The 7,314-nt window shown below is 39.3% G+C and overlaps 2 pseudogenes; both read right to left on the minus strand.

Moving 5' to 3' along the window:
• Positions 1-1,336: 1,336 nt before the first annotated feature.
• Positions 1,337-2,403, minus strand: LOC142441101 (proliferating cell nuclear antigen-like; annotated as a pseudogene).
• A 2,307-nt stretch (positions 2,404-4,710) lies between these two features.
• LOC142440201 (cold shock domain-containing protein E1 pseudogene) lies at positions 4,711-5,981 on the minus strand (annotated as a pseudogene).
• Positions 5,982-7,314: the final 1,333 nt, after the last annotated feature.

Raw genomic sequence — 7,314 nt, forward strand, 5'->3', positions numbered from 1 at the left:
GGATTGGTGACATAAGACAAGAGATGCAAATTATTTCTATTGTGTATTGTATGTTGACTATGACTACCTTTGCATCTGGAAGTCAAAAATGACATGCTGTCTGCTTCTTCCCTTAGAGTTAGTTTCATGTTTCTATAGTTCCAAGAGGAGACAGCCTCTCAGATAAGCCATTGTCCTGCCCCTTCTGAAACTTAATGGTGCCTCAAACATGGTTGAAGAAGTAACATTCCTAGTTAACAATTCTGTGCTATTACACTATGCTGGACTACATCCCACTTCATGTGATCACAGGAAATATTTTGATTGAACTCTGTGGTAAAATACAAAGACTCTGGAATATAAAATTAGTTGAGTGAAGATCCTCAATGTTCTTATTCCTTACTCCTTGTAAAGAAAAGAAATACACATAAAAGTTTTTCATCTTGTCTGGAACATTTTTGAGTCTAGGAATATAATTGATGATGGCAATGTTCATATTGAACATTATTGATTACCTATGCATGTTTAAGAAAAAGAATAATGAGAAATGAACTAGGAGTCTTTTACCTAGTTGTGCTACAGGTATGCAATTCAGAGGTGAAGGATGGAGTTCATGGCAAGAGTAGTCTAGGATGGAGAGCAGAAAGAAGGGAATCGCTTCAAGAATTAATAATGTAGAATAATGTAAAAGGTAAGGTGGTGATATATATATATACACTGCCATTAAGTAGACCCATTTCATAGCCACTCTCTATATGCGAGTAGAACAGGCCCTGTGGGTTTCGTTATGGACGTAGATCACCTCCTCCTTTACTCGCACAGCATCTGGTGAGTCCCAGTTGGGTTATCAGCCCAACATGTCACCCAACATAGATCCAGGAACAAAGTAATAATTCAGCAAATATCTGATGCTAAGGTTTCAGTGTGGAACTACTTATTTTTAAAAAGTGCTTAGTGTGTTTTAGTACGTATGAACAACACAAATCTGATTTTTTTTCGATGTTAAACATTCTTCTTTCTTTTTTTACATCATCATAATTTTTAAGCACCCCATTTTTTTTGAAATTTAGACAACTTTATTTGAACTGAAAAAAACATTCTTAGATCCTCTTATAAAACTGTGTAAGAGTTCTTCTAGGTAGGGTAGAAAGTAGTATTTCTAGGTTAATAGACTGGACTTTGGAAATTTCCAACAAACTTTCAAAGAGTGGTGAAAAATAGAGAAGTTACAGAAAATGCTATCTACACAAGCACTCAGTGGTACAGATTTGGTGACAAAGACTTAAGTACATGCTGGCATCTCAGAAGCATTTCTCAAAGAGCTTTATTTTTCTTGGAATTTTGATTTTTAGTGAGTCTAAGATCCTTCTTCAGTCTCAATCTTGGGAGCCTAACAGTACTTTAAGTGTCCCATATCAGCAATACTGTACTCCACAACAAGTGGGTACCACTGCAGACATACTGAGTGGTACTGTAGAAGAGAATTGAGTGGCTTTTTTGAAGAGGTTCAGGTATCTAAGTGCAAAAGTTAGCTGAACGGGCTCATTCATTTCTATGGTAACAGCCTCCTCCACTTTATCAACGCGGCTTGTTTGTGACAACTTAATATTTCCATTTCTGAATTATCTACTTGCAGAAAATTTCACTCCATCTTTTGCACAAGAAGTGACAGCAGAGAAGGGGATGAAGGGAGACGCCGGATAGGGCAAGATATGACAAAATAATAATCTATAATTTATCAAGGGCTCAAGAGGGAGTGGGGAGCGGTAGGGAGGGGAAAAAAAGAGGACCTGATGCAAAGGGCTTAAGTGGAGAACAAATGCTTTGAAAATGATTAGGGAAAAGAATGTACAGATAGGCTTTATACAATTGATGTATGTATATGTATGGATTGTGATAAGAGTTGTATGAGCCCCTAATAAAATGTTTAAAAAAAATAAGGAGTGACAGCAGCATCTCCAATATGACTGAGAGCTCGATAGTTACGTTCAAATTCACCAGAAGGCATCTTTACTACCCAGCTACACTCCTCCTCTGGAATTCCAAGTTGTTCCGCATCTAAATCCATCAACTTCATTTCATAGTCTGAAACATTTTCTTGGTTTGATGCTTCAAATACCAGTGCCAAGGTGTCTGCGTGACCTTCTTCCCTGAGTGTGATGATGTCCTCATTGTCAGCACACTTTAGTATTTTGGACATGCTGGTGAGGTTCACCCCCACGGCCAGGTTGCGGTCACAACGGTTGATATCATAGCCTTTAGAGCACAAAGTGAGCTGCTGCACCTGGGAGACGTGGACGAATCCATCCTCTGCAGGTTCGCGGCCCTCGAGCTGACGTCCCAGCAGGCCTTATTGATGAGATCCTTGAGAGCCTCCAGCACATCCTTCAGGATGGGACCCTGGACCAGGCGTCCCTCGAACATGCTGGCTTCAAAGGGTGGAACGTGTGACAGTCTAGCTGGCAGAGGCCTCTCAAGGATCAGAGAACCAGAAGTTGGAGAAACGGAGGAGCAGGAACAGCCTCCTGCGCCTGCAACCGTTGAAACAATCCAAAAAGTTATAGTGGAGTTTTTAAAAGAGCTAATTATAAGGAATTGCACAATTATCCCTAGGGAAAATTCAGCGATTTCATATGAAAGCAAAAGGTTATAACATGAAAAATGGTAGATAATGTTCAAAGCTCACAGATATTTATTACTTCAATGCAAAAATCTAAGTTTAATGGAATGTGAGAATAATTATAATAATATTATAAAACTTTGAGTTTATAATAAAATTAAAATATATGAGTCTATATCTATTAATGATCATGGCTTTTATGAACCTCGTATTTCACATTTCTCTTTTCTACAAATATAATAAGCAGAAATGTTCACTAATTTCTGAGAAAAAAAATAATTTCCTAAGCACATGGATAATGACTGTAATTAATTAGAAGACATGGTTGGTAATTAACTGTGTTATCATCTGATTGAAATAAATCAAAACATTTCATGTATTAGATATTATAAGGGAAGCCCAAATTTTAGATATGGCTATATTTTTGACACAAAGAAAAATGAGCAGGGGAAAAAGAAAGCCACCAAATTTCCAGAGCCAAACAAAAAGAAAACATTGTAGGGAGAAGACTGCCAGAGCATACTAACCAGAGTAGAGATTTGGGAGTTACTGATGAAAATCTCTAGTCATCACCCTATGTGCCACTGTCACAAAGAAGGAAAATGAGAAATCAGAGTCAGGGCACAAGAGAGTTAGAATTGAAATATAAATTAAATGTAATCATGCTATGTATTACCACCTCTGCTCCTGCACGGCTCAGAAACTCATTTCAGTATAAACACAGTGTTGAGCTGTTCCTTCTGTGACATGTTGACCTCAAAAGGAACAAATGATCTATTTTCACATCTAAAGCTGACTCTTGAGTAAGAAAATATGATAGTAAGGGCATATTTGGCACACTACTGCAATTCAAATGAACTCTTCCAATCTAAGAGAACATCAAGGACCAGTCTTCCAGTAAACCTCTCTTATCTTTCCTCTTTGCCTTATCTCCTCTTGTCTCATCTGGACTTGTCTGCTCTCCTCTCTTATCTTATTTTTTTCTATCTTTCTGAAAAGCAGAAAAATAAAATATAACATTGAATTTTAGAAAAGCAAACCATAGGAAGAAAGGAACAAAGAAAGATAAGGAATTCAAAGCAACTTTCCCAGTTACAAATTGAGGGACAAGAAATGTAACACGCACCTTAAACTTAAGTACAAATGCATTTATGCAGACAAACAAACTATGAGTCTCCAAAGGCAAAACTTAAACAGAAGCTAGCCTGAGCTTACATGCCCTGTGCAAACCAAAGAGGCAGTAACTGGTTGAGGACCAGATACCAGAGGACTAAAATATTGAGTCTCCCCTCCCATTCCCAGGAATTGTAAGGCATCATGACATGGAAGATGCATGCAACTTAGATCTTTACTTTCTTTAAACTATGTTTTGTATATTGTGTATGAATATATTTTAATGTCAAGGAGCTGTTTAAGTCCTTCACATTCATTCAGTTATTTAACAATTCTGATGATCTATAATGTAACCCCCAACTAAATCATAATAAATAAATCATATGATGATTAATCAAAATAACTTTTTTCAGGCACAATATTTGTTAATTTTGTTTTGACATACCATTTTGTCTATACATTTTTGTAATTTTTAAAAGGTAATATAGTCTACCCTCATCTGATCCTCAGAATTAAAGCATAATGAACAGGAAAGAAAGAGAAGAATTGCCACTGAGGACTAAGGCAGAGCATCTTGCCAGAAATATGAAGACAAAATAGACACGAAATATCAAGTGCAGAATTTCATAGGACCAACAAGGTAACAATCTATAATTGGGTGAAGTGGATTTTGCAATTACCAGTTGGCTAAATGCACCAAATAAAGCTCCTAAAATTGATACTATAAGGAGCCACCTTAAGTTTTCCAAACTGGAACTGTACATAATTTTAAAATGGTTTTCTTACATTTATTTATTTTTAAACATAACACGAGGAAGGGGTTAAAACTGGTGTAATAGCTCATTAGAATAAGTATTCCAGTTTGGGGAAGGATGAAGAAGGAGATATTCAGAATCATTCACCAACTACCCCCACCCCCACCCCCACCCTCCACCCCCATCCCCGCCTCCCGCCTCAACTTGATCATAGTGGATTAATGATATGCTTTGTGGATGTGATTAGTCAATGACACCAGCCTGACGAATCTTTCTTTTGGCAGCACCTAAACCCATTGAGTTATCTGGTCCCCTTGACTGATGGAAAACTGTGAGGCAAGGAGCACTACCATCATCCAGGGTGATGCTCTTCAAGAGATTGGCCAACCGATCAGATCTTGGAGTGGCAACAGCTTTGGGGCCTTCGCAGACATGCCAAACATTACAGGCGCTGCATTTGCCAGTGCGCTGATTAAGAATCACCGAGAACCCCACTTCATCTCCTGCCTATAGCTCAATGCTACCCTGAATTTCCTTCACGTGGAAAAAGAGCTTCTTGCTGTCTCCTACTTCATAGTTAATGAAGCCAAACTGACCTTTCACACACTCGACTGTGGCCCTATGCAGGGGTGTGATGTTGTAGGCCATAGTCTGTGCATTCTAGCCCAGGACACATGGCTGGCACTTGGCACTCTCCCCTTTCTGCAGGCAAGCCCCTTTGTTGCCACCCCAACTATGCCAAGTGGATACAACTCCCCTTTCATACCCCCTTCTTCCACAATCACAATCATTCCTCCGTCCTCAGTCTGTGGTGGATCAACACGCCTTAGGGGACGAATGACTTTACCAGAGTAGATCGTGGGATCAGCTTCTTCAGTAATACCATTCACTAAGCGTGTTTTAGTCACTTTCTCTGCACTGACGTTGTTGCTTTTGCCTTTGGACAAGCTACACTCGACTGTGTCTCCCAATTCCAGGCTATTGACATCACCAGAGAACTCATTGTAATGGAAAAAGATTTCCTTATCTCGATTGGCTGTTTCAATAAATCCAAAATTATCCTTCGGCATTGCCATATACCCAACAGCCTCTCAGAGTTGGAATTTTGGCCTAAAAGTCACACACAAGTTGCACTCTGCTGACCAGGCCTCTGTTTGTCACTAATACTAAATTCAAACGTATCTCCCATGTGAAGAGAAGTAGAGTTTCCACATCCGTGCCTTGAAAAGCAAGACTCCGTGTCAGCCACAATCATCACAGGCAATAATGCCACCCTCAGCCTCCTTCTCTTTGCCTTTATCTGGGCTGGTGGCTTTAGGAGTGGGAAAAGTGGCTTATTTTTCCACATTGCCCAGGAAACAAGGATCGGAATGGGAATGGAACGAAACTGTGCCCTCGGGAAGATTTCTAATCCTAGTAGCATGATTTCTTTGGGCAGAGAGCATATCAGGAGCTACAATAAACTTGACTTCATCTGCTATATGGAGCTGGTTCCCATCCAAAATTTCACTCATTTTACAAAAAAAACAGAGAATGCCAGAATTATGAATTGTCTACGATGAGGAAAGTAAAATAGAGCAGAGTTTAATCTGCTTGGACTAAGCACTAAGGCTGCTTGGACAGGGTCATTCTGCTCTTTAACATAAAGATACAGAACATTGCTTTTCTGGCTGTGCTAAGGAGGAGCATACTCTGTTTTCTACGAACTCATGTCACAATACCAACATATGAAAGAGAAACATGAGCTCACTCCCTAATTAAGACTTGTTACATAAAAGCGAAGCTGCGATGGTGATTCGTAAGCTACGTTCATCTGGATTCTCCACTGCTTCTTTCCTAACCCAATTCTGAGGAGCTCCCAAGACACAGACTGTAGTTTGAAACCCAGTGACTCATAATTTCACTTTGGTTGTATAAACAATTGAGAAATATTGGCTCTAAATAGGAGCGGGATCATTAGTTTGTTGGGAGAATTCCTGTCTTCCGTGCAAGTGACCTGGGCAAGCATCTCCCTTTGTCTGTAGTGATTGCTGAATGGAATTCAATAGAACTTCTATTCTGAGGCACACTGGCAAGAAAAGATCTACTGTTGAAAATCAGCCAATTGAAACCCTAGGAATCACAGTGGTTGATTTGCAACTGATCATGCTGATGGCACAGAGCCAGGCAGCATTTTGTCTGGGAACTCCCCTGAGGGCAGCTAGGGAGACTGAATTTAGGGAGACTGAACTTAGTCACCTTAGTCACTGAGCAAACATGCAATGGGATCACTTTCCTATGCGAAGACTCAATAATAACATGAAAACGATGGACATTGTCTGGAAGTCAAATAATGGCCAGAAGCCTCAAAGGCTCCGATGAAGTGTCCTGTGCCTTACGCTGTAAGAATTATGATTTTAAGGCTTAAATTTAAGTTTCTAGTTGCTCTCAAAATCCTTCTCATATTTTTGGTGAGAAAAAATTTCAAGAAACAGTTAAAATAACAAGTGAACTAAAATCAATGGAGAGAAGGGTGTAGGATGCCTAGTGGGGCCTAATCAAGGGCAATGTATCTGTGCGGAATTACTAAATGCGAATGAAGGCCGAACCTGATGGTGGGACAAGAGGAAAGTAAAAGGAAATGGAGGAAATAACCAGGAGGTAAAGGACATTTATAGAGGTCTAAATACAGGCATGTACATATGTATATATATATACATATATACACACACCCCCATATACATATACACATGCACACACACACATATATATAACAATAGGGGAATACAACTATTTATTCATATCTATATCTTAAAAATTAAGGTTGCAGATGGACATTGAGCCTGGACTCAAATGCTCCCTTAACAC

Source organism: Tenrec ecaudatus, chromosome 2, assembly GCF_050624435.1.
Source record: "Tenrec ecaudatus isolate mTenEca1 chromosome 2, mTenEca1.hap1, whole genome shotgun sequence".
NCBI classification, from domain to species: domain Eukaryota; kingdom Metazoa; phylum Chordata; class Mammalia; order Afrosoricida; family Tenrecidae; genus Tenrec; species Tenrec ecaudatus.